Source organism: Haliaeetus albicilla, chromosome 11 (genome assembly GCF_947461875.1).
Source record: "Haliaeetus albicilla chromosome 11, bHalAlb1.1, whole genome shotgun sequence".
Classification (NCBI taxonomy): domain Eukaryota; kingdom Metazoa; phylum Chordata; class Aves; order Accipitriformes; family Accipitridae; genus Haliaeetus; species Haliaeetus albicilla.
In genome coordinates, this window is record NC_091493.1 from 42,675,938 (window position 1) to 42,703,401 (window position 27,464).

General features: G+C 68.7%; 1 pseudogene; it reads right to left on the reverse strand.

The window, feature by feature from the left end:
* Positions 1-762: 762 nt before the first annotated feature.
* LOC138687882 (3',5'-cyclic-AMP phosphodiesterase 4C-like) lies at positions 763-26,044 on the reverse strand (annotated as a pseudogene).
* Between the last annotated feature and the right edge of the window lie 1,420 nt (positions 26,045-27,464).

Below are 27,464 nucleotides of genomic sequence, written 5' to 3' on the forward strand. Positions count from 1 at the left end.
CCCCCCCCCACCCCGCCGAGACCCCCCCCATCCCGCCGCTACAAGGCCACGTCGTGGGGGGGGGCACAGGCTAGGCCTGACCCCCCCTACCCCCCCCAACCCCCCAAATTCTTTTTGGGGGGTCAGATCCCCCACGAGACCCCCCAACACCCCCCCCAGCACCATTGCACATACCCCCCCCCCGGCCGTGCCCCCCCCCAAATGAAGGGAGACACCAGCCCCAATGCTACAGTACAGTGTTCAGAAATGGGGGACCCCCCCAAAAAAAAAAGCTGTTTGGGGGTCTGCCCACCCCAGACTCTCCCACCCCCCCCCGCTCAAAGAGGAATTTGGGGGGGGGCACCTTGTTATTGCTTCACCTCTATTGGGGATTTGGGGGGGGAGACACCCCCCCCATTATGGCCTGGACCCTCACCCTGCACAGACAGACCCCAGCGGGTTTGGGGGGGGTCCATGAGAGCCCCCCCCAATTGAGAGGGCTCCACCCCCCCCAGGAAGGCTGGGGGCATTTTGGGGGGGGGCGACCCCAGGAGGATCCCTGTGCAAAAAGGGGAGCGAGCGGAAGACTTTGGGGGGGGATGTGCACCCCAAATTAGGGGGGCCCCCCCCATGCCTTCCCCACCTCCAGGCTTCATCTTCTCCCCCCCCAGCCCCCAAATTGCCCCCCCCCGGGGTCCATCCTCCCTCTGGATAAATGGCTTTTGGGGGACAGACCTGGGGGGGGTCCCTGCTGGCCCCCCCGAGCCCCCCAGTTTATTTGGGGGGGGGGGGTGTCTGTCCATATTCCCTTTTTCCTCCCCTGGGGGGGAAGGGGGGGCATTTTATCTCTTTTTTTGTCTTTTCAAGTTTTTTAAAAAATACAATAAAAATTCCCTCTCCCCTCCCCCCTGCCCCCCCCCCAAATAAACCCCATCAAATTAAAATCGACTTTAAAATAAAATTAAAATAAAATTAAAATAAAATAAATCTGAGTTCTGCTCCGGGAGGGGGGGGTGTCCTGTACCTCCCCCCCCTCCCCAAATAATCTACAAGGAGGGGGGGGGGTGTCACCACTCCCCGACAGCGTATCCCCCCCCGAGTCCATTCCGCTCTTCCTCCTCCTCCTCCTCCTCCTCGGGGGGTCTCCCGGGGGGCTGCTCCGGGGGGGTAACGTAGGGTTGATGAACGAGCCGGGGGGTGTTACAGGACGAGGGGGGGGGATAAACGCCGGGTTCCTGCCCTTCCTCATCCTCTTCCAAGGTCAGGTCGAACTGGAACCGGTGCTGGGGGGGGGGGGAGGCGGCGGCGGGGGGGGGGCGAGGGGCTGTGGGGGGGGACGCGGCTGTGGTACCAGTCCCGGTTCTCCTCCAGCGTCTCCAGGATCTCCTGTGCGTCCGGGTGCACCAGGTCGGCCCACGTCTCCCACAGCGGGTGCACGATGTAGTCGATGAAGCCCACCTTGGGGGGGACACACACACACGGGTGACGATGGGTGACAGCCCCCCCACCCTCCCGGAGGGGGTCACTGGGGGTCCCTGAGCGCGCGCAGCCGGTACCCCAGGATGGTGCGCGGGGACACGCTGGGTCCAGGGGATGCTCGTGTTTGGGGATCTCGGGGTGGCACCAAGGGTCCCTGTCCCCAGAGGATGCCTAATTGGGGACACCAGGGTGGCACCGAGGGTCACCGTCCCATGGGATGCCCAGTTGGGGACACTGTGGTGGCACCAAGGGTCCCCGTCCTCATGGGACGCCCAGTTGGGGACACTGGGGTTCCACCGAGGGTCCCTGTCCCCATCTGGTACCTGAAGAGACTGTGCAGGGACACCAGGGTGGCACCGGGGGTCCCTGTCCGCATGGGATGCCCAGTTGGGGACATCGGGGTGGCACTGCGGGTCCCCATCCCCATAGGACACCCAGCTGGGGACACTGGGGTGGCACCAAGGGTCACCATCCTCATGGGATGCCCAGTTGGGGACATGGTGGTGTCACTGAGGGTCCCCGTCCCCACACGCCGCCTCAACCTGGAGCTGACTGTGACCCAGGACCACCCGGGGTGTCATCGTCCGTGTGTCCCCCCCCCGTACCTGGGACTTCTCGACGGAGGCGGTGTGTTTGTCACACATGGGGCTGATCTCCATCCCCCGCTCCCGCTCCCTGTCCCCCTGCCGGAAAAACTCCTCCATGATCCGCTCCGTCCACTGCCGGTACAACGCCAGCGGCTTGGTCGGGTTGCTCAGATCCGCGCAGTGCACCATGTTCCTCAGGACCTGCCGAAAGCCCGCGGGGTCGCGTCAGCCCCCCGCCCACCCCGATGGCACCGTGTCACCCCCCTTCTCCGTCTGCGTGTCCCCCCCCCAGACCTGGATGCGATCCGTGTAGTTGTCCAGCAGCAGCACCCCGGAGCTCGTCACCTTCTTGGTCTCCACCATCGTCTTGAGGTCGGCCAAGAGGCTCATGTGCTTCGACATGTCGGTGGCCAGGACCTGACGAAGACAAGGGACAAGGGACGTGGCCCGTGTCCCCCCCGCCGAGGGGTGTGGGGGGTTTTTTTTTTGGGAAGGGGGTTCTTACCATGTCGATGACCATCTTGCGGAGGGTCTGGCGCTGGCGCTTGCTGAGGTTCTGGAAGATGTCGCAGTTCTCCTCCTGCAGCAGCTTGAAGCCGACGGCCAAGTGATGGTTCTCCAGCACCGACTCGTCGTTGTACATCAGCGCCAGCTCCGAGTCTGGGGGACGGGGACACGGGGGACGGGGACGCGGTGAGGGACCCCCACCCACCCACCGGGCACGGCACGGCACGGCGCGGCTGCGGGCAGGAGAGATGATCTGCGTGGGCAGGACGGCACGCAAGACAACGGGCACATTCAAGACAACAGGCGTGTGCAAGATGATGGGTACGTGCAGGATGATGGGTACATGCAAGACGGTGCGCACATGAGATGGCGTGCGTGCAAGACAACAGGCACGTGCAAGACAACGGGCATGTGCAAGACTGTGTGTGCAGGATGATGTGTGCATGCAAGACAGCGTGCCTGTGCGAGATGAGATGCGTGTGCAAAACAGCACATGTGTGCAAGATGTGTGTGCGAGACCGTGGGCATACGCAAGACTGCGTGTGCAAGATGATGTCTGTGTGATGGTGCATGCGTGCAGGATGACGTGTGGATGCACAACAACGGGCACATGCAAGATGGTGCAAGTGTGCAGGATGATGCACGCATGCAAGTGCAAGATGACATGTGTGTGCAAGATGACAGGCATAGGCAAGACAGTGTGTGTGTGCAAGATGACGTGTCCGTGCAAGACTGCGTGCGCAAGATGACGCGTGGGCAAGACGATGGGCTTATGCAAGATGGTGCATGTGTGCAAGACGACACGCATGTGCAAGATGACACACGTGCAAGATGACACGTGTGCAAGATGACATGCGAGTGCAAGACATTGCACGTGTGCGAGTCGGCGTGCACGTGCAAGACGGGACATGCTTGCAAAGCAGCTCACGCACACAAGACATGCACGTGCAGCACAGCGTGTGCGTACAAGACGGCACGCGTGTGCGAGACGGCACGCGTGTGCAAGGCCCGCCCCTGCCCCGGGGGTGTCCCGTGGCTGCCCCCCCCAACCCCCCCCAGTCGCCGCACTCACTGGTGTTGATGAGGAACTGGTTGGAGACGCCGGGGTGGTCGACGTCGTGGATGGCGGCGGCGAAGAGGGCTGCCAGGATCTCCAGGTCGGTGAACACCGCCTGCGGCACCGGGCGCCCTCAGCACCCGCCCCGGCACCCCAAAATCCCCCCCTCCCCCAGCTCCCAGCTGGGGGACCCCAAAACCTGGGGACCCACGGATCTCGGGAGTGTGGCGTTCAGGGGGCCCAGCACCCAGAGATCCTGACCGCTGGGGACCCCAGTGTCTGTCCGGGGACCCCCCTGACACCTCAGCATCCCAGCACCCCACTAGTTTAGGTTCCTGGCACCTGGGGACCCCAATATTTCAGGACCCCGACATCTGGAGACCCCAGTGTCGGGGGACCCTGGCATTTCAGGACCCCAATATCTGGGGAACCCAGAATCTTGGGACCGTGGAATTTGGGGACCCCAACATCTTGGGACCCCAATATCTGGGGATCCTGGCATGTGGGGAACCCAGGATCTCAGAAGCCAAATTATCTGGGGACCCTCACATTTGGGGACCCCAGCATCTTGGAACCATGGCATTTGGGGACCCCAACACCTGGGGACCATGGAATTTGGGAAGCCCGGCATCTCAAGAGGCCAATATCTGGGGACCCTAACATCTGGGGACCCTAACATCTGGGGACCCCGGCATTTAGGGACCCCATCACCTGGTGTCTCCAGCACCTCAGGACCCCCCCACCCCCAGATCCACCCCCTCAACCACCCCAGCCCCTCCACCCCCCCCCCCAAACCAAACCCCCATCACCCAACCCCTCCGCCAACCATGGGGATGGTCCCACCACCCCACGATGGGTCCCACCACCCCACTATGGGTCCCACCGCCCTGCCATGGGTCCCACCACCCCACTATGGGTCCCACCGCCCTGCCATGGGTCCCACCACCCCACAATGGGTCCCACCACCCTGCCATGGGTCCCACCACCCCCATGATGGGTCCCACCATCCTGCCATGGGTCCCACCACCCCCATGATGGGTCCCACCACCCCATGACGGGTCCCCCCCCCCCACGACGGGTCGGGGGCTCACGTCGAGGGCAGGGGTGGCCAGCAGGACGTGGGTGGACTGCATGACGTCGGCGGCGTGCAGGCTGTTGTGGTAGGCGACGTCGGCGTGGTAGTGGTCCTCCAAGGTCAAGGTGTAGGTCAGCAACGTCTCCACTGGGATCTTGAAGGTTTTCACCAGCTCCCGCTCCTGCGCCGGGGACCGGAGAGGGGGGGGCGACGGTCAGGCCCCCCACCCTCAAAGGACCCAGGTGTCGGGGTGGGGGTGAGGAGGGATTGGGGGGTTTGGGGGGATCCGTACCTGGAATATCGTGTACATGATGCAGCTGAGCGAGCGGTTGTTGGAGTATTCGGAGACACGGAAGATGTTCAAGCCCCACTTGTTGAGGCTGTCGAGCTCCTGGGGGGGGTTGCAGGGGGGCAGTGCGTACGGCACAGACCCCCCACCTTGTTCCCAGATCCCCCCCCCTGCCCCATCATGCTGGTGAACCCCGTCACCTTGCCCAGCAGGTCCTCGCGGTCGGTCTTGACGCCGAAGCGGGGGACGCTGGAGCCGCCGGGGCCGGAGCCGGGGGGCAACTTCTTCACCCCACTGATCTGCCCCATGGGGGGGGGCTGCCGCCGCTTCTTCTCCCGCTCCTTGGGGCCAGGGGCCGGGATCTCCACCTCGTGCTGCTTGTCTGGGACACACACACACACACACACACACACACACACACACGGGGACGGGTCGGGGGGGGGCACGGTCATGCCATGCCTCGGAGAGCCCCCCCCACCAAGCCCCGGCGTGCAAGGGAGCGTGGATGGGGGTGTGTGTGTGCGAGGGATGGTGTGGGAGGCGGGCTGCGTGCGAGGGAGGGTGTGTGGGGAAGGGGGGGGCATGCAAGGGGTGCGTGTGCATGGGGTGCGTGTGTGCAAGGGATGCGTGCAAGGGATATGCATGCATGGGTGTGTGTAAGGGATGTGCGTGTGCAGGGGATGATGCACGTGTAAGGGATGCGTGCAAAGGAAGCACACGCGTGGGATGAGTGTGCAAAAGATGTATGTGCAAGGGATGCGTGCAAAGGATACACGTGCGTGGGATGTGTGTGTGCAAAGGATACGTGTGCAAGGGAGCATGGGATGCACATGTAAGGGACACACCTGAACAGATGGATGTTTAAGGGGTGTGCAAGGGATGCTCGTACAAGGGATGCTTGTGCAAGCAAAGGATACAGGTGCATGGGATGCGTGTGCAAGGGATGCTCGTGCAAGGGAGCACGCGTGAGCAGGACGTGCACCGGCTGCATGTTTAAGGGATGCATGCGCGAGGAAGCGTGCACGAGCGTGCACAGGGCTGTGTGTGCCAGGGCCCTGCAGGCTGTCGGGGGGGTCGTCATCTCGGGCTCCTGGCTATGGGGGTCCCTGGGGGTCCTGGGGGGGTTCTGGGGTCCCTGGGGGGCTGGCGAGGGTCCCTGGGGTCCTGGGGGTCCCTGGTGGGCTGGTGGGGGTCCTGGGAGTCCCAGGAGGTCCCTGGGGGGGTGGCGGAGGCCCCTGGGGGTCCTGGGGGTCCGGCAGGGGTCCCGGGGGGGCTCACCGAGGAAGGTGCTGGAGATGTACTCAGAGACCTGGTTGCCGGAGCGGCTCATCTCGGAGAGGTGGGTCAGCTCCCGGTTCAGCATCCTCTTGAACTGGGGGGGGCACGGCGGGGGGGTGTGAGGGACAGACCCCACATCGCCCCCCCTGCCTCTGGGATCCCCCCCGGCCCTCCTCCCCAGCCCTGGGACCCCTGCCCCGTCCCCAGGCTTTGGGCTGTGACCCCTGGAGAGGGATGGACAACCCGAGGGGGGACGGGGGGTCCCAGGCTGGAGAGGCCACCCCCGTCCTGTCGGCCCCAGGGGACCGGGATGGGGACAGGGACGGGGATGGGGACAAGGATGGGGTGAAGATGGACAGGAATGGGATGAGGAAGGGGACAGGGACAGGGATGGGATGGGGATGGGGACAGGGATGGGATGGGGACAAGGATGAGGACAAGGGTGAAGATGGACAAGAAGGGGATGAAGAAGGGGACAGGGACAGGGATGGGATGGGGATGAGGACAAGGATGGAGATGGGGTGAAGATGGGCAAGAAGGGTATGAGGAAGGGGACAGGGACAAGGGCATCAGATGGGGACAGGGATGGGGACAAGGACAAAGATGGACAAGAAGGGGATGAAGAAGGGGACAGGGACAGGGGTGGGATGGGGATGGGACAGTGATGGGGACAGGGATGGGGACAAGGACGAAGATGGACAAGAAGGGGAGGAAGAAGGGGACAGGGACAGGGATGGGATGGGGACGGGGACGGGATGGGGATGGGACAGTGGTGGGGACAGGGATGGGGACAAGGATGGGGATGGTGACGGGGACAGGACAGGGATGGGGACAAGGGCGAAGATGGACAAGAAGGGGAGGAAGAAGAGGACAGGGACAGGGACAAGGGCGTCGGATGGGGACAGGGATGGGGATGGGGACAGTTCCAGCCTAGCTTCACCCCAGAGGCCCCACACAGGCCCCCTGCCACCGCGGTGCTGGGGGGGACGACACGACAACACTGGCGGCGCTGGGGGGGGACACACTGGGAGCCGCCAGCGCTTCCAGCCGCTGTCCCAGCCCCGAGGACCCTCCCCAGCCGGGGGCACCCAGGGGGGTCGTGTGTCCTCCCCCCGGGGGGGTGCTGTGGCAGCGAGGGGGGGCTGCCCCGTGCCCCCCGAGTCCTCGCTGTCCTTGAGCGGGGCCCGGATGCTGCCCCCCCCCCCCCGCGGTGACTCATCCCTCGGCAGCGGCTGCGGGGCCGGGGGGGGCCGGGGGGGGCACAGGCCCTTCACCACCACCACCCCCCGCCCCGGGCACCCCCAGGCTGAGCGGGACTGGGGGTCCCCACCTGTGTCGTGTGCCCCCGCCCCCGGGGACCCCAGACTCAGGGGTCCCCCACCCTGGGGACCCCGCCAGTGCTCGGGGAGGGGGGGGACCCAAGCGTCTGAGCTGCCCCCCCCCCAAAACCCCCAGACCCCATTGCCCCCCCCCCGCGGGGGGGTGTGTGCTGGCCACGCCCCTCCCTCTGCCCCGGGGGGGCCTGCTCCTCCCCCCCAATTTACCCCAGGCCCCCCCCCAATTGCCCCCAACACTGGGGGGGGGCGGGGCGTGAAGAGCATCACCCGCATCCCTCCCCATCAGCCAATCAGGACCCTCCGCCTAATCTCCATGGCAACTGCAGTCTCCATAGCAACCGCCCCATCCCGGTCCTTGCTGGGGGGGGGGGGGGTTTAACGCCTGCTGTGCCACGCTGGGGGGGGGTCCTCCAGCCCCCCCCAGGGGACCACCCTCAACTTGCTGCCCCGTGTCATGAGTTTGCCGGGTCTCTGCATGATGGCACAGCCCCCCCCGCCCCAAGCCACAAGTTTGGGGGGGGGCTGCCCCCCCCAATGCAGACACCACCCCCCCGCCCACGACGGAGCCATGCGCACCCAAATAGACCCCCCCGCACCCCCCCGAGCTGGGGGGGGGACCATGCAGGGAAGGGAAGGGGGGGGCTACACCCCAAGGGCTGACTCCAGGAGTCCCACCATGACATTGGGGGGGGGGGGAGAAGGTCAAACCTGCCCCCCCCCTTCCCCGGTGCCCCCCCCCCCCTTACCTGATCCCACCAGCCCACCAGCCAGGGCTTGGCGCAGGTCTCGCAGAAAAAATCCACCAAGGGCATTTTCCGGCCGCGGGGGGGTCGGCCGGGGGCACTGGGCCCCCCCCGCTGCCCCGAAGGAACCGGGGGGTCCCTGCTTACCGGGGGAGGGGGGGGCTGCCCCCCCCTCCCCGAGCACCCCTTACCCACAGCCTCTTAAGGCCCGGGGGAGGCTGTGGGGCGCGGGGGGGCCCCTGGCATGGTGGGACCCGGGGGGGGGGGAAAGCAGGCCCCCCCCCGGGTTGGGAGGGCACCGCCAGCCCACCCCCCCCCCCGGTGCTGCGCCTGGCCGGGGGGGTCCCTCACATCGCCCCCCCCCCCCCAATTGCTCCAGAGGCTGAAAGCCCCCCCGCTCCCCCGGGATCCTGCAGCCCCCCCCCCCCCGGGGCGGTGGGGGGGTCAGCGGGAGCCCCCGGAGCCCATCGGGGGGGTGGGGGGCCGGGGGGGGGCCCGGCGGCAGCGAAGGGGGGGGGAAGGATGGGGAGGGGGTGGAGGGATGGAGAGGGCTGGGGGGGGGCTGGGGGGGTCCTGGGGGTTGTGGGGGTGTGTGTGGGGGGGATAGGGTGCGGGGGGGGGGGGGATGCGGGAGTGTCCGGCGGGGATGCGGGAGGATGCGGGAGGATGCAGAGGACCGCAGCGGCGGGGGGGGGGAGAATGGGGGGGTCTCGGGGGGGTCCCGGTGGGTTCCGGGGGAGCCTTGGGGTGCCCGGGGCGGGGTGGGGGGGACACCCGGAGGGTCCCGTCTGGGCTGCGGAGGCCGCGGAGCGCCGGGCGGGGGGGGCCGCACGCCTGCGCCGGGCTGCGGGGCCTCGCTCCTCCCCCCCGGCCCTGCCCACAGCCCCCCCCGGCCCTTTCTGCCCCCCCCAGCCCTGCCCACGGCCCCCCCCGGCCCCACCGCAGAGCCAGGGGGGACCCAGGCGTTTGGGGAGGGGGGGGAGAGGCTGTTGGGGTCCCCAGGGTGGGGGGCGGGGGCGACACGACACCCCTGGGTCCCCCCCACCGGGGCCCCGATCCCCCTGCTGGGATGGGGACCCCCACGAGTGACCCCGCCTGGGGATAAGGACCCCCAGGGGTCACCCCCCCAACGGGCCAGGGACCCCCCCGGCCCCCCCATGGGACAGGGACCCCCCAGGGTCACCCCCCACTGGGCAGAGCCCCCCCCCAGACCCCCCACGCTGGAGTGGGGACCCGACACGGGTGGCATGGGGGGGTGACAGGCCCATGGGGAGGTGGGGACACGCCGGGGGGGGCCCGATCCTGCACCCAGCCCTGCAGCACCGGCTACGGCACCACCGGCACCACAAGCATGGCCACCGGGCCTTGCGCCACCGGCACCGACACAACCGCTGGCACCGGCACCACCGGCGCGACCGCGGGCACTGGCACCGCCGTCGGCATCACCGACACCCCGACGGAGCCGCTGCCACCACCGCCAACCAGCCGCACAACCGGTCGCACAACTGGCGTCAGTGCCACCAACACCCCTGACACAGCCGCTGCCGGCAACCACCGGCACAACTGCTGGCACCAACACCGACACCACCGACACAACCGGCACCAATGCCACCGGCACAACCGCTGGCACTGACACCACTGACACAACCAGCACCAGCACTGCCGGCACAACCACCGGCACTGGCACCGGCACCACCGGCACAACCAATGCCAACACCACCGACACAACTGGCACTGGCACCACCAGCGCAACTGCTGGCATTGGCACCACCAACACAACCAGCACGGACACCACCAGTACAACCACTGGCACCAGCACTGATACCACCGACACAACCAGCACCGCCACCACCAGCACAACCACTAGCACTGGCACCAGCTCCGCCAGCACAACCAGCATCGCCACCACCAACACAACCGCTGGCGCCGGCACCACTGACACAACCAGCACCAACACCACCGGCACAACTGCTGGCACCGGCACCACTGACACAACCAGCACCAACACCACTGGCACAACCGCTGGCACCGGCACCACCGCCAGCCCCCAAAGGGCCAGGGACCCCACGCAGCCCCTGGACACTGTCCCCAACCCCCTGCTGCCACCAGCCCCCCGTCCCTGTCCCCACGGCAGAACCGGGATCCTGTCCCCAAACCCATGGCACAGCCGGGTCCTGTTCCCATCCCTGTCCCCAAATCTGCGGCACAGCCAGATCCTGTCCCCAAACCCATGGCACAGCCAGGGTCCCACCCCAAACCCATGGCAGAGCCTGTCCCTGTCCCCATGGTAATGCTGGGGTCCTGTCCCCGTCACCAACCCCACGTCACAGGGGGGTCCCCGTCCCCATCCCTGTCTCCAAGTCACTGGGGGGTCTGTCCCCATCCCTGTCCCCATGTCACAGGGGGTCCGTCCCTGTCCCCGCGGGGGGGCCCACCTTGTTGGAGGCCATCTCGCTGACGGCGCGGTGGGTCTGGAGGGTCTCCAGCTGGTCCAGGCACCAGTCCAGCTCCTCCAGCGTCTCCCGGGCCAGCTGCTGGGACGTCTCCTCTGGGGGGGGGCGGGGGGGGGGGTCAGTGGCGGGCTGAGACCCCCGGGCCGGTGGACGGGAGGCTGGGGGGACCCCCAGGGATTGGGGGGTGCAGGAACCCCCCGGGGGATGGGGCTGAAGGGATCCCTGGGGATGGGGAGTGCGGGACCCCCCCCCGGGGCTGTGGGGACCCTCCAGGGATGGGGGGGGGCTGCAGGCACCCCCCCGGGACGTGCAGGGACCCCCCTGGGGTGGGGGGACAGGGGGACGTGGGTCAGGGGGGGCTGCGGGGACCCCCCAGGGACAGGGCTGGGGGAGATGGGGGCTGCCAGCCCCGTGCCTCAGTTTCCCCAGTGGGATGGGGGCACCACCAGTTTTAACCCCCCGCTACCCCCAAATCCCCTCAAATCCCCCCAAATCCTTCCCCAAAATCCCCCCAAATCCCCCCAGCTCGGGGGCCGCCCCCCCTTAACCCCTTCAGCCCCGATTCCCCCCCCCTTACCCGAGAGCATGGCCTTGCAGAGGGGGGGCTGCGAGCCGACGGGCGACCGCCTGCCGGGGAGAAGGGGGGGAACACAGGGAGGGGAGAGTCAGGGCTGGCCAGGACCCCCCCATGGGGTCGGGGTCAAAGTCAGGGTCAAAGTCAGGGTCAAGGTCAAGGTCACTCACTTGCTGGCCGTAGGGGTGGGGACATTTGTCAGGATGGAAAAGTTGCTGCGGACGCTGCGGAGACTCGCCAGCACCTGGGGGGGGAGGGCACGGGGCGGGGGGGGTCAGGGATACAAAGAAAGGGGGGACAGGGACACATAGAGGGGGATCCCTCCCCCCAGGGACCCCAAATTTGCCCCTGGCATCACCCAAATGCCGAGCACCAGGGCCAGCCCCCCCCCTCGACCCCCCAGCAGGGCTTCGGGGTGGGGGGCCCAATTCTGCACCTGCCCCGCCCCATGCTCTGGGACCCCCCCAGCTCCCCCCAGCCCTACCTGGGCGAAGGGAGTGACGATCAGGTCTTCAGCATGGCTGGAAGAGAAATGGGGGGATGGTGTCGGGGGGGGGGGGGCAGGATGCCTGGGGTACCCCTCCAGCACCCCCCACACCCTGGGGGGGGGACACGGCCCACAGTGGCACAGGGGGAGCCCCGGGGGGGTCCCTGGGGGGGTATTGGGGGGTCTCCAAGGGGATAGTGGGGGGGTACCCGGGGGGATATTGGGGGGTCACCAGGGGATGGAGGGGGGGTCTCTAGGGGCATACTGGGGGTGTCCAAGGGGAACGCAGGGAGTCCCCGGGGGATATCGGGGGGTCCCCCAGGGGGACGGTGGGGGGGTCCCCAGGTGAATATCAGGGGGTCCCTGGGGGGTCTCCAGGGGGATGGCAGGGGGTCCCCACGGCACCCAGAGCACGGGGGGTCCGTGGAAGGGCCCTGGGGGGGTTCGCGGCGGGGGGGGGGCCGTACTCACGCCTCGCTGGCGATGGAGGAGTTTCGGGACATGCTCTTGGGGGAAGCGTCGTAGTCGCTGTCGGAGCGGTAGAGGAACGACTCGCGGCGTTGGCCGGGGGGGCCGCCGGGCAGCAGCACCAGCCCCGGGCTGGCCTGGGGGTCCGGCGGGCTGCGGCCCGGCGAGGGGCCATTCTCCACCTCGAAGCTGGGGGGGGGACAAGGGGACGTCGGGGACCGAAGCTGGGTGGGGACGGTGACGAGCCTGGTGGTTTCGGTGACATTGCCGGTGGCATCGGTGCCGGCGGCCGTGCCACGTGCGCTGCCGGACTCTCCTATCCGCGGTCGCGTGAGCTGGTGCCGGCGTCACCGTGTGCACCAGAATCACCGCGTGCGCTGGCGTCACCACGTGCATCGGTGTCACCTTGTGCACCGCCATTACCGTGCACACCGCCATCACCACGCGTGCCAGCATCACCGTGCACACTGCCGTCACCACGTGCACCAGTGTCACCATGTTGGACCGGCATCACCACGTGCACCAGCATCACCATGCACGCTGGTGTCACCATGCACCAGTGTCACCACCTGCACCGGCGTCACCGTGCACACCACCCTCACCATGTGCACCAGCGTCACCGTGCACACCGCCGTCACCACATGCACTGGCGTCACTGTGTTGCACTAGCGTCACCGTGCACACCGGTGTCACCATGCACCGGTGTCACCCTGTTGTATCAGCGTCACCGTGCACACCGGTGCCAGTCACCTCGCGCCCCGGACACTGTGTCACCGTGTCACCGCGGCGTCACCGCGCTGGGTGGTGGCGCTTAATTTTAGCCGCTGTCTCGTGTTTCCACCACGACCTTTCGCCGCGGGGCTGGAGCGGCTGCCTGCTGGCCGAACCACCGCCGAAGCCGCCACCGACGACCCCGCGGGCCCCGTCGCGATACGGGGCCCTGTCGCGACAAAGGGGACGGCACTCCCCAGCGCCGGTACCCGCAGCAGCACCGCGACGCCACCGGCTGCCCCCGTGGGTGCCGGCAGCACCCATGGGTGGGGGCACCCCGAGCCATGTGGGGGGACCCCGACTCTGGCAGCCGCGGAGGGGACGGGGGGGGAACGGGGTCCGCGCTGTGCCCTCGGGTGGGGGGTCCCCACCTGCCCCCCCTGAGCCGTGTCCCCCCACCTGAGGGACCCGCCGAGCTGGTGCCACCCAACGTCGTCCTCGGTGAAGGGAAAGTGCATGGTGGCGAGGGACACAGGCGGCGGCGGGGGGGGGGGGACGACAAGGGGGGGTGGGGGTGTCCGGGGGGGGCGGGGCCGGATCCTGCAACCGGCAGCAGCACCGGGTGCCCGACCCGGGCACCGGACTGTGGCAGCCGGGACCCCCCAATACCGGGACTCCCCCAATACCGGGACCCCCAGGAGTCTTGTCCCCCTGGACTCCTCCCAATACTGGGACCCCCCCAGCACCAGGAGCCCTGAGCCCTGGGACCCCCCAATACCAAGACCCCCCCAATACTGGGAACCCCGGGAGCCTCATGTCCCCGGACCCCCAGCACGGAGCCTTGTGTCCTGGGACCCCCCCCCATCACTGGGACCCCCCCAATACTAAGACCCCCCCCCAGCACCAGGACCCCTGGGAGCCTTGTGCCCCAGCATCCTTCACTACCAGGACCCCCAATACTGGGACCCCCCCAGCACCAGGACCACCGGCACCCTTGTGCCCTGGGACCCCCCCACTACTGGGACCCCCCAACACTGAGACCCCCCCAATACCAGCCTCCCCCCCGGGTTGGGGGTCCCCAGGGACCACGCACACCCTGGGATCCCCCCAGTACGGACACCCCCCCAACCCCATGTGTCCCAGTTAGGACCCCCAGTGCCGGGCACCCTGGGACCCCCAATGTCACAACCGGGACCCCCCCCCAGTTTCGGGACCCCCCGCTGTGGGGCGAGGACCCGCGGGTGGGGGGGGCTCCCTGTCATCTCCTCCCCCCTCCAACCGTCGCCCACTTCCCCCTGGGCCGCGGAAGGAACCCAGGCGTCCTGCCCCCCCCGTGTCCCCCCCCCGCTCTTACTGGGGGGTCCCCGTGCAACCGGGAGGCACCCAAAGGCCATTGTTTGGGGAGGGGGGGCTCACAAAGGGACCCCCCCCTTAAACCTGGGCACGTGGGACACCCTTGTCCCCCACAACCTGGGGGGGGTCTTGTCCCACCGCAAAAGGGGGGGGTCCCGTTCCCCCTCCTGGGAATAGGGGGGTCCCTCTCCCCCCCCAGCGTGGGCATGGGGGGGTGTCCCTGTGTCCCGCCCCCCCAAACTGGGTATGGGGGGGTGTCCCTGTCCCCCCTGCCCCGAGCTCGGGGTGCTCCCCCCTGCCCCCCCTTACCTCACCGCCAGCCCCCCCCGCTCGGTCCCTGGGGGGGGTCTCCTGCCGCTGGCCCGCTGGGTGCCCCCCGGCTCCATGGGTGCGGGGGGGGGACGGGACACACACACACACACACGGGGGTGCTCCCGCCCCGGCCCCCCCCCCTTCCTCTACCGGCTTCCTCTAACGAGCCGCCCTGGGACGAGCGGCCCGGGGGGGGCCCCCCCGCTTCCCTCCCGGAGCACCCCGACACCGTGTCCCGTCCGGGGGGGTCCGGGGGGTCCTGGGGGGGGGAGCTGGCAGAGCAGCCTTGGGGTGGGTGTTGTTTGGGGTGGGGAGGGGGGCTTGACCTGACAACCCCCCCAAGTGCAGCCCTGGGGGGAGCACTTAGGGACACCCCAGTGCTGGGGGGGGGATCCCCCATTCCCATAAGGAGGGGCAGCCCCATGGGGGGGTGGCCTTGAGCCCCCCCCTCCATGCTCCGACTTTTGACCCCACTGCCCCCCCCCCCATCCCACAGAGGACCCGGGTGTCCGAGCAGCCCCCCCACCTTCCCCACGCTGGGGGGGGTATCAGTACCGGGGGGGGGGGTCCTGTACCCCGTCCGGGGGGGCTGTACCGGCTTTGGGAGGGGCTGTACCGGGTCGGGGGGATCCGTACGGGGTCGGGGGGGGTCCGTACCGGGGGGGGGGGGGTGTGTCTTTACCGGGGGGGGATTCTGACATCCCCGGAGGGGGGTCGTGCAGTGCTCCCGGCCACAGGGTCCGGGGGGGGTCCGGGGTTTCCGGGGGGGGTCCGGGGTTCCGGGGCGGTCCGGGTTTCCCGGGGGGTGTTGTGGGGTTTTTTTTGGGGGGGGGCGTGTGTCCCCGTTACCTGCCCCGCATCCTGCGATGCCGCTCCTGGATGCTGCGGTTGAGCCGAAGGTGACGGAAGAAAGTGGGGGACCCAGCGGGGGGGCAAAGACCGGGGGAGCCGGCGGGGGGGGGACCAGGTAGGAAAGTGTCGTCCTCAAATCCCCCCCCCGGCCCCCCCGGCCGAAGCAGGGGGGAACGGGGTAACTGCAGCCCCCGCCGCTCCCCGGCCATGGCAGCGGGACGGGACGGGGTGAGAGGGCGGCGGGGGGGGAGGCGGGGAGGCACCGGGGAGGGGGGGGAGGCGGAGTGGAGGGGGGGGGGAGGCGGAGTGGAGGGGGGGGGCCCACCCCCCGGTGCCGCCCCGGGACCGCCTGCCGCCCTGGAGCGGGGAGGGACCGGCCCGGGGCTTCGCGGGGGGGGCTGGATAGGGGGTCCCTGAGCCCCCCCGGGGGTCCCTGCACCCTGCCTGGGGGTCTCTGAGCTCTTTCTGGGGGTCCCTGAGCCCCCCCGGGAGTCCCTGCACCCTGCCTGGGGGTCTCTGAGCCCTTTCTGGGGGTCCCTGAGCCCCCCCCCCAGGGGTCTCTGCACCCTGCCTGGGGGTCTCTGATCTCCCCCCGGGGGTCCCTGCACCCTGCCTGGGGTCCCCCTGGCCCCACTCAACGGGGACCCCCGGGGGAACCTGCCAAGGGGCTGTATGGGGGTGCTGGCCCCCCCTCACCATTGCCCCCACCCTACGCTCCCTCAAACCTGCACCCTCCTGGCACAGCGAGACAGACCCCGTGTGTTCCCGGGGAGGGGGTCCCGACCTCTGTGTCCCCCAGGAAGGGGGTCTGGACCCCATGTCCCCCTGGGGAGGGGGTCTGGACCCCCTGTTTCCCCCCAAGAAGGGGGTCTGGTCCCCATGTGTCCCCAGGGAGGGGGGTCTGGATCCCTGTGTCCCCACGGGGATGGAGTCTGACCCCATGTGTTCCCCCAAGAAGGGGGTCCAGACCCCATGTCCCCCACCAGGGGGGTCAAGCGGGGCCCCAGGAATAGCCCCCCCAAACTCCACACAGCCCCGTCGGGGCTCACTCCCATCCTGTCCCCATCCTGTCCCCATAGGGGACACCAGCCCTGGGGGGACCCCAGCCTCCTGGGGGTCCCCAGCCCTATGGGGGTCCCTGGCCCTGTGGAGCATCCTGTCCTCATGGAGGTCTCCAGCCCCATGGGGGTCCCCGTTGGGTGCAGCACCCATCCCCCTGGGGTGGCAGGGGGCCGCTGTGGGGGGGCGGGGAGGGGAGTCGGGGGGGGCTGCGCAGGCAGCGGTGGGGGGGGGGTGACTCACAGCCAGCAAATTTAGCAACCGGCTCCGGGGAGGGAAAAGGCTTTTTTGGGATTTGATCAGGATTATTTCATGCCTCGGGAGCCGCAGTCGCCGTGTGAAAGACGGGGGACAGTCAGGCTGGGGACCCCCCGGTGTCCCCAGTGTCCCCAGTGTCCATTATCCCGAGTGGATTGGGGGCCCAAGGATGCCCTGGGGGTCCCGGCTCCTTCTCCCCTGGTTTGGGATGCGGGATGGGATCCTGCCAGGGTGATTTGGGGGGTCTGGTGGGTCCAGCACCCCAGAAGTGGGGTCCCCGCTCCCCAGTGGAGCCGGGTGGGATGCAGTCGTTTCCCTGGATCATCTCCGGTGGTCCCCGGGAACCCGCTTCTCCAGCCTCATCCTGGAATGGCCAGTTTGGGTCCGTCCCTGTCCCAGTCCCTGTCCCCGAGGGGGTGTGGGGCACGGAGGGAACCCCAAGGTGCCCCTGGATGGGATGGGATGGGATTGGGAAGGAGATGGGATGGAGAAAGAAGGGGACAAGGAAACACTGGGGATGGGGACAGGGATGGAGATGGAATGGGGACAGGGATGGAGATGGGAAAAGGATGAGGATGGAGGTGGAACATATATGGGGATGAGAATGGAGACGGGATTGGGAAGGAGATGGGATGGAGAAAGATGGGATGAGGAAGAGATGGGGATGAGGACTAAAAGGAAGAAGATAGGGATGGGATGGGAATGGGGACAGGGATGGGATGGGAAAACTATGGGGATGGAGATGGGGATGGGAAGGGAAAAGGTTGGGGATGAGGATGGAGATGGGATTGCGAAGGAGATGGGATGGGGACAGATGGGGATGAGGAAGAGACGGGGATGGGATGGGGATGGGGATGAGGATGAGGATGAGGATGGGGATGGGGATGAGGATGGGGATGGGGATGAGGATGAGGATGAGGATGGGGATGGGGATGAGGATGGGGATGGGGATGAGGATGAGGATGAGGATGGGGATGGGGATGAGGATGGGGATGGGGATGAGGATGGGGATGGGGATGAGGATGGGGATGGGGATGGAATGGCCACAGAGACAAGACAGAGACAGAGAGGAGGAAGAGCTGGAGTCTGGGAAGGAGACAGGGACGAGGACAGCGACCAGCACTGGGGCATCCCTGTGCCCAGGACCGCTGCTGGCATCCCTCCACGCAGAGGGACCCCCAGTCCGGTGCCGCTGTGCCGTGCCATACCGTGCCATACCGTACCACACTGTGCCATACTATACCATATCGTGCCATACCATGCCATGCCCCATTGGCCGGCATGCCTGGCTGACCCCGGGGGCGGCAAGAAGGGGCGTCCCTCTGCTATTCCTGGCAGCCGGCGTGCACGGCTCGCCTGCCGGCGCGGGATTTCCTCCCGACCGGGATCTGATCCGGGAGCCGGAGACAAACGTGAATCACTTTTAATGGCCGCAGGTGACTCATCCCCCTCGAAAAAGATTACGGCACATCATAAACGCCAGAGGGGCTGTGATGGGCGGCGCGCGGCACCGCCGCCATCACCACGACTCGCCGGCGGCGCGAGGTTGGCATCAATTTGATTATTATTATATTTTTTTTCTGAAAAGGAAAGGAATTAAAGCAGGAGGAATTAATTAGGGCGAGGGCTGCAAGAACCCGGGAAAAGCCTCTGGGAGCCGGCAGCGGCCGGCCGGATCCTGGCACTGCCGTGGCGAGCCGGGCTCTGGCCGTCCGCCTCTACCCCGGCGAAATCCCGGCTTGGGATTTCACGTTTGTTTTGTTTAATTACACTAATTGCTCCAGGAAGGGAGAAACCCCGTAAGCGAGGGTTGAGCCGGTTCCTCCTGGTTGAACCATACCAGTGCTGGCAGTGGGTTGGGGGTGCCGGGATAAGGGGGTGGGGGGTCGCCTGTCTGCCGGCTCTCACCGACGGGGGCTTGATGGGATGCTGCGGCAGGGGGGACCGGCATCCCGACCCCCAGATTTGGGGGCGGCCCCGGCAGCCCTGGTTTCACCGGGGGGATGCCAGCCCTACCCACGCCCCATCACCCTCCCCAGCCGCTCGCCGCCCGACAGCCGTCTGGACGGTGGGGGGGGAAACTCCGTCGGGAAACGAGGAAGAGGAGGAGGAGGGAGGAAATAAAACCCTGAGTCCTGACCATCTGCTGAGCCTCCTGCGCATAAATTAACTCCCCTAACGAAGCCGGAGGTGCCGCTGCGCCCTCGGCTCTGCCGGAAGGACGCGGCACCCGGCGGCACATGCTGCCGTCGCGGCAAAACCACCCGTCGGCGCATTCCCAAGTTGTTTTCCCCAAAAAACTTCCTGACAGGAACGGGCAGAGCCAGTGCCAGATGGACCCCGAGGGGGCGGCTGAGGTTTCTCCCCCCTCCCCGGTTTGGGGGTGCTGCATCCATCCCCCCACATCGAGCATCTCCCGATCCGGAGCATCTCCCAAGTACCGGCATGGCGGCTGGATCCTGGCAGCTCCCAGCCCCGGTGTTGGGATGGAGACCCCCTCCACCGGCACCCGAGGGTCCCACCGGTGGCCATGCCATGGCTAGCTCTGCTCACCCCCCCGCCGGGAGCGGGTTCGCCCTGGCAGAGGTGGCGGCGCAAGGGGGTCACCCCGAAACCGCGGCTCCTGGGATGGGGTGCCCTTGGTCAGGTCTTGGGGGGGTCCCTGGACACTCCCAAACCCTGCTGGAACCAGCACCCATGGGGTGTCCATGGGCAGGGGGGTCGGAGCCGGGAGCCATGGCTGTGCTGGTGCCGGTGACCCCGTCACCATCACCGATGCCTGGTGGGGGACCCCAGGAAGGGTCTGACCAGGCCGGGGGTCCCGAGGGATGTGACCCCCCCGTGTTGCTGCCGTCCCCCGCTCCCACGGCAGCCCGCAGGCCGGATCCATCCCCAGCACCGGCACGGCCACCGGCTCCCTCCCACCGCCATGGTACCGGCACGAGGATGATGCCGGGGGGGTCCTGCCTTCGGTCCCGGTACCGGGATGATACTGGGGGGCTCCGGGGGGGGGGGAGAGGTGTCCCCACCACTGTCACCTACCGCTTGCCGGTGCCGGGGGTCCCGTGGAGGGAAGAGGGCCAGGACATGCGGGATTTCCGCAGCCCCGGTCGGTCCCCGGTGTCGACGGCGTCCGCCCGTTCCATGGGCCGGGACCGGTGCCGGTCGGTGTCGGAGAAGCCGCGGTGACGGATGCGGATGGGGGTGCGGGGCTGGCGCCAGAGGTGCTGGGGGGGCTTCAGGGTGCTGGGGCCCTCCCGGGGCACCGGTAACGAGAGCGAGAGGCTTTTTCTGGAGCCCGGCACCGGTTCCATCATCCACGGTACCGGCCGGAACCGGGGATCCCGAGATGCTCCCGGTGCCGGTAAAGGAGCCGGTACCGGTGCCCAGCCTGGTGCCCGGTGTCGGTGCCGGAGCGCTTCCCGGTGCTCGACCCGCTCCCGGTGCCGGTACCGGAGCCCTTCCCGGTGCTCGACCCGGTGCCGGTGCCGGTACCGGAGCTCCTCCCGGTCCCGGAGCCGCTCCCTCTGCCGGTGCCCGTCCCGGTGCCGGTACCGGTGCCGGTCCCTAGCGATGCGCGGCGGCGGGAGCGGCGGCGGCGGCGGCTCTTCCCGGCCCCGGGCTCCGCATGGCCCCGTGCAACCGGTTGGGACGACCCCGGGGGAGGCGCCTGCCGCCGCCGCTGCCGCCGCCGCTGCCGGTACCGCTGCCGGTACCGCTGCCGGTACCGCTGCCGGGGCCGCCTCTGCGCGCCCGGCTCGGCGCCTCCCCCCGCCCCGGGACCTGCCCCCCCCTCCTCCTCCCCGGGGACGGCTCCGCCCCGGGACCCCGTGGACCCCCCCCCGCAGGTACAAGGCGGCGCGGACCCCCTCCCTCGGATATTTCCCACGACGGGGATCCCCCCCCCCGGGGATCCCCCTCCTCATGGGGACCCCCCTATGGGGGTATCCCCCCGCCTGTGGGCCCTCCCCATCCAGGGATCACCCCCCCCAGCGGGATTCCGCTCCCCCCCCCCCCCCCGGAGAAATCAGCAGCGCAGAGATCCTGCCCCCCCCCAGCACCCAGCACCCACGCATGGGGGGCGGGGCAGAGCAGACACAGCAGGGACCCCCCGCAGAGCAATACCGCCCCCCCCCCCCAGGCCAGGCACAGCACAGACCCCACTGCAGATTTGGGGTGGGGGGGCCCCCGCTGCACGGTGCTGCAGAGAACCCCCCGGCTGCAACAGGGGTCCCCCCCCACGCACGGCGCTGCAGGAACCCCCCCAGGGTCAGGGTGGGGATCCCCCCCCATGTACACGCTGCAGGGACCCCCCCAGGGTCAGGAGCACTGCACAGGCCCCCCCAAAGGCTAAGGTGGGGGTCCCTACTTGTGCACAGCACTGCACAGCCCCCCACCCCCCCAGGGTTGAGCTGGGGGTCCCGCCAAATGCCCGGTGCTCCACAGACCTCCCCAGGACAGTGATGGGGGTTTCCCCCTCCTGTTTGGGACTGCACAGCCCCCCAGGACCAGGGTGGGGGGTCCCCGGTGAGCACCCCACCCTACCGAGGGGACACCAGTGGGTCCCCACACCTGCCCGGTGCCCCCCAACACCCCCCAGCCCCGAACCCCTGAGCTGGTCCCCCTGTCCCCATCACTGGGAGCATCCCCCCACCACTGGGAGCATCCCCCCACCCCAGCTCCAGCCCTGGCACAAAACGGGGGGGGTCCGATGTGACCCCCCAACTCCAGCTGCCGGCAGCTCCAGTTTCACCGTGGAACCCGTCGGCATTGGGGGGGGGGTGCAGACAGGCGTGAAGGCAGCTGCCTTCATCCCACTGAGACCGAGCAGATCCCCCCCCCCCCCCGAAAAAATGTCCCCCATTAATGTCACCCACCCAAGAGAGCAGCTGGGGCATGGGGCACTCCAATATCTCACCCCGCCCCGGGAAAACCGCCGGCAGCCAGGAATTTTGGGGATGCGGGATGGGAAATGGGGAGCCGGGCAGGAACACACCCTGGAAAATTCGGCGGATGATTCATCGCAGCGAGGGAGGGCTGGTGGCACGCCGCAGGCTGCCGGCACCGCCGCCATACCGGGGACAGATCCGGCCCCCCAGCCAGGTCACTGCGTTCCCACCGCCTCGCCGTGGTCGCCAGCACCGGTTGGCGCTTCATCGCGCTGGGGCCGGGCACCGGAGCTGGCTGGCACGGTGGGATCCGGCAGGCGCAATTAAAGGGTGGGTGGAATTAGAGGGGGGGCTGGTGGCCTTTTTGGGGGGCTGCTGCTCCCCCCCCGCCCCTCCATGGAGCCCGTGGTGGGGACGCGGTGGCAGCCAGCGGAGCGGGGATGCAGGATTCGGCCACTCTTCACAGTGCCGTGTCGGCCGGGCGGTTGGTGCCACAGCTGTGGCGGGGCCAGCGCTGGTGTCACCCGTGTGGGCACCGTCCCCATCCCGGACACCGGCCTGGTCCCAGGCGATGTCCCCATCGAGGACAATGTCCCTGTCCTGGGCCACGTCCCCATCCCTGGCATCGTCCCCATCTCAGGCCATGTCCCCATGGACACTGTCCCTCTCCTGGGCGTTGTCCTGGTCCCAGACAACGTCCCCATCGTGGACAATGTCCCCATCCTGGACACCGTCCCCATCCAAGGCGCTGTCCTGGTCCTGGTCACTGTCCCTGTCCCAGGGAATGTCCCCATCCCAGACACTGTTCCCATCCCGGGCACCATCCCCATCCCAGACACCGTCCCCATCCCGAACAGTGGCCCCATCCCAGACACTGTCCCTGTCCCAGGCACCGTCCTCATCCCAGGACACGGCCCCACCCCTGCCATGATCCCCATCCCGGACACCGGCTTGATCCCAGGCCGCGTCCCCACCGTGTCCCTGTCCCCACCCCGGGCACCCCAGCAGGACACTCTGCCCAGGGAGACGTCCCGGCTCTGGCCGGGTGTCCCCGGCATCAGCCCCCAGCCGAGGCCAGCACATCCCCCTGGATTAGTGCCCGGAGAGGCGGGGGGGTCCCCAATGCCACCAAGAGCCCCGACGCCGCGGTGACGGGCTCAGCCTTGCGCCACGTGTCGTTCCCCCCCAACCCCGTCCCTACCTGGGGGGCTCGGGGTGGGTGATGGCGATGCGCGGCGGGATGCGGAGGGGTAGCGTGGTGGGGCGCGGGAGGCCGGCAGGCTCCGGCGAGCGCGGCCGCTCCGGGGGCTTCCAGGGGGGCACCTGGAGGCTGGCGGAGAGACGGCGGCGCCCGCGGCGCAGGTCAGCACCCAGCATCCCTGGGGAGGGGGGGGAGCGGCTGCAGCACCCGGGGTCCAACGTCTCCGGCGGGGGCTGCGAGGAAGGGACGGGGGCGGGTCAGACGGGGTGGTGTGGCATGGCACGGTACGGTGTGGCACAGCATGGCATGGCACCACGTGGCGAGTGAGCCTCACACCGCATGGCACGGCACGGCACGGCACAGCACAGCACGGCACGGCACGGCACCACACGGCATTGTATTGTACGGCCAGCCTCACACGCCACGGCTTGGCACAGCGCTGCATGGCATGGCATGGGTTGGCACTGCACGGCATGGCATGGCACCACACGGTGTGGCACGGCATGGCCAGGGAGCTTCATACCACACGGCACGGCACAGCATGGCATGGTATGGATTGGCACAGCACAGAACGTCACAGCATGGCATGGCACAGCATGGCATGATATCGCATGGTATGGCACAACACAGCATGGCACGGCCCGGCATGGCTGGGGAGCCTCATACCACATGGCACGGCGCACCACGGCATGGCATGGATTGGCACAGCACAGCACGGCATGGCACGGTATGGCGTGGATTGGCACAGCATAGAACATCACAGCATGGCACGGCACAGCACGGCATGATATGGTGTGGTATGGCACAGCCCAGCGTGGCACGGCACGGCACGGCCGGGGAGCCTCGCACCACATGGCACGGCACGGATTGGCACAGCACACCACGGCATGGTATGGCACGGCACGGATCGGCACAGCACACCACGGCATGGTATGGCACAGCACAGTATGGCACAGCACGGCGCAGCGTGGCACGGCACCCAAGCGGGAGCCCCTCACCCTCTGCCGCGGGTCCCCAGGGCTGGGCTACGGAGGGGACCCCCCGGCCCCCCCATACATGCTCCCATGGGGACCCCATCCCCGCCCCGGTGCTCCTGGTGCCCACCCCCGGTGCCGCCTCACCTGCTCCTCGGGCCCAGCCAGGTCGCTCTGGTTCTTCCTCATGTGCCCGCCCGGCGCCGGGGCTCAGTGTGCGGGGGCCATGCGGGGGGAGCCGGGGGCCCCCACCACGTCCCGGGGGGCTGCGGCGCCTGTGGGGGAGAGCTGAGGGTGAGGGGGGAGCAAGGAGACCCCTGGCCCCCTCGCCGGGACCCCTCCGGCATCGCAGCCTGTGCCGGAACCGGGGATCCCTGGGGAGCCAGGCTGAGCCCTGACGCACTCGTTGCAGCCCTGGCACAACCGGAGTCCCGTCCCCCCCCCGGGTTGGAACGGATCCCCCCGTGCCTCCACGCACCGGTGCCGGGGGGATTCGCGGGGCTCTGTGCCGGTGGTGGGTGAGCTGCTTCGTGGCAGCTCCCGGCAGCCCCGGCTCCCACCCCGGGGACCCCGGGCTCCTCCTGGCAAAGGTTGCCAAGGAAACCCCGGCATCTCGGCCCGCGGCATCCCATCCTACGGCATCGTTGGCCATGGCATCGGCATCGCTTTCCCCCCCAGCATCGCGTCCCCCCAGCATCAGCATCGCTTCCCTTGGCACCAACATCCCTTCCCGCGACACCGGCATCGCTCCCGGCACCGGCATCAATTCCCACGGCACCGACATCGCTGCTGGTACCAGCATCATTTCCCACGGCACCGACATCGCTCCCGGCACCAGCATCCTTCGGCATCGCCTCCCCCAACACCGGCATCCCTTCCCGGCACCAGCATCGCTCCTGGCTTCTCCCCGCATGGGGCAGCCGTGGGGAGCGGGACCCCCAGGGCCGGCCGGGCTGGGGGGGTGCTGGCAGTGCCAGGCTGCCCGGTGTCCCCCCTGGCAGTGCCAGGCCTAGCGGGGTGCCGGCAGTGCTGGGCTGCCCGTTGCCCCCCCCGCTCCGGCAGTGCCAGGCCTTGGGGGGGGGGGTCCAGATGGTTAATGCGGGTGGCCAAGGGGGAGGGGGGGCTGGGGGTTCCCCATTCCCGTGCCGCTGGGCGGTGGGATCCAGGGAATCCGTGGGGACCCCCCCAGTGCCGAGCACCCCGCTGTGGAGTTTTGGGGAACTCCCCCCCTCCCTCGTCCTCCTCAGGGCGGTTGTGGGGGTGGCAGGACCCCCCCCCCCCCCCCCCCCCAGCCTGCACCAGATTTGGGAGTTATTTTCTGAATTAATTAATTACTCAGCATCATCGGGGGGGGCCACAACCTTGTGTCCCACCCCCTAGCACCCACCGGGGACCCCGCCACCCCGTCCCCGCTGCCAGACTCCCCCTCACTGGTGGGGGACGAGAAACCGCGGACCGTGGGGGGGGTCCCCCGTGGGATTCGGGGGTCGGCCCGGGGACCCCCACCCCGGGGGGGGTGGGAAGGGGCTTTTGTGGGGTGCTGGGGGGGGCCACCCATGGGTGCTCGCTGCCGCCTAAACCCAATGGTGGGGCCTTTGCCTCATCCCGGTGGGACCGCGGGAGGGGGGATTTGGGGGGGGGGGTCCGGTGCTACCGGGGGATGCAGCAGCTTCGCGGGGGGGGGGGGTGGTCCTGCCTACCGGGGGTCCGGTGCCGTTACGGGTCCCGCAGCCCCCCCCACCCCCCCCAGCGCTCACTGCACCCCGACCCGGTGGTGCCCGGTCCCGCAGCCCCCCCCAAATCCGGTCCCGCAGCCCCCCCCCCCGCTGTCCCCGCCGCTGCAACCGCTGCCCCACACCGGTCCCGGGGCTGCCCCGGAGGGATGCTCCAGGACCGGGGCGGGGGGGGACACAACGTGGGGAAGGGGCCGGTGCCGGTGCCGGTGCCGTACCTGGCCGGCTCCCGGTGCCGCGGTGCTCCCCGGCATCCACCCGCCTTTGTTGGCGGCGGCGGCGGCGGCGGCGGCGGGTAACGGGGGGGGGGAGGCGGCCCCGGGACCGGCCCCGGTGCCGCCGCCGAGAGCGACCGGTGACAGCGGCGGCGGAAACGCAGCGGGAGCGGCTCCCCCCCGGCCCCGGCCCCACGCGTGTCCCCGTGTCCCCTCGGGTGTCTCTCCCCGCCACCCACCCCGGCGCCGGGTACCCCCCGGGGCCCCCACGCATCCCCTGGCCATGTGCCGGTGTGTCCCCCCCCATGGCCCTGTCCCCCCAGGGCGCCATGTCCCTCCATGTCCCTGTGCCACCGTGTCCCTCTGTCCCCAAGGCACCATGTCTCTCCATGTCCCTGTGTCACCATGTCCCTGTGTCTCCATGTGCCTCTGTCCCCAAGGCACCATGTCCCTGTGTCACCATGTCCCTGTGTCTCCATGTCCCTGTGTCTCCATGTCCCTGTGTCCCCAAGGCACCATGTCCCTGTGTCCCCATGTCCCTGTGTCCCCATGTCCCTGTGTCCCCAAGGCACCATGTCTCTCCATGTCCCTGTGTCCCCATGTCCCTGTGTCTCCATGTCCCTGTGTCCCCAAGGCACCATGTCCCTGTGTCCCCATGTCCCTGTGTCCCCATGTCCCTGTGTCCCCAAGGCACCATGTCTCTCCATGTCCCTGTGTCCCCATGTCCCTGTGTCTCCATGTCCCTGTGTCCCCAAGGCACCATGTCCCTGTGTCCCCATGTCCCTGTGTCCCCATGTCCCTGTGTCTCCATGTCCCTGTGTCCCCAAGGCACCATGTCCCTCCATGTCCCTATGTCCCCATTTCCCCACACCGCTCTGTCCCCATGTCCCTGTGCCACCATGTCCTGGTGTCCTCACGTCCCCGTGCCACCGTGTCCCTCTGTCCCCACAGCCCTGAGCCCCCTTAGTCCCTGTGCCATCACGTCCCTCTGTCCCCAAGGCACCATGTCCCTCCATGTCCCCCATGTCCCTGTGCCACCATGTCTCTCTGTCCCCAAGGCACCATGTCCCTCCATGTCCCTCTGTCCCCATGTCACTCTGCCACCATGTGCCTGTGCCACCATGTCCCTCTGTCCCCATGTCCCCGTCCCCCCAGGGCGCCATGTCCCTCCATGTCCCTGTGCCACCACGTCCCTCTGTCCGCAAGGCACCATGTCCCTCCATGTCCCTCTGCCCTCTGTCCCCATGGCCCTGAGCCCCCTTAGTCACTGTGTCCCCGTGTCCCTCTATCCCCATGTCCCTGTGCCACCATCTCCCTGTCCCCCCAAGGCGCCATGTCCCCCCATGTCCCTCTGTCCCCATTGCCCTGTGTCCCCATGTCCCTCTGTCCCCATAGCCCTGTCCCCCCAAGGCTCCATGTCCCCCCCATGTCCCCCCATGTCCCTGTGCCACCATGTCCGTCCGTCCCCCGAGGCACCATGTCCCTCCACGTCCCCCATGTCCCTGTGCCACCACCTCCCCGTCCCCCCAAGGCGCCATGTCCCCCCCATGTCCCCCACACACTCCATCCCTCCCTGCCCACCCTCCCCGGCAGC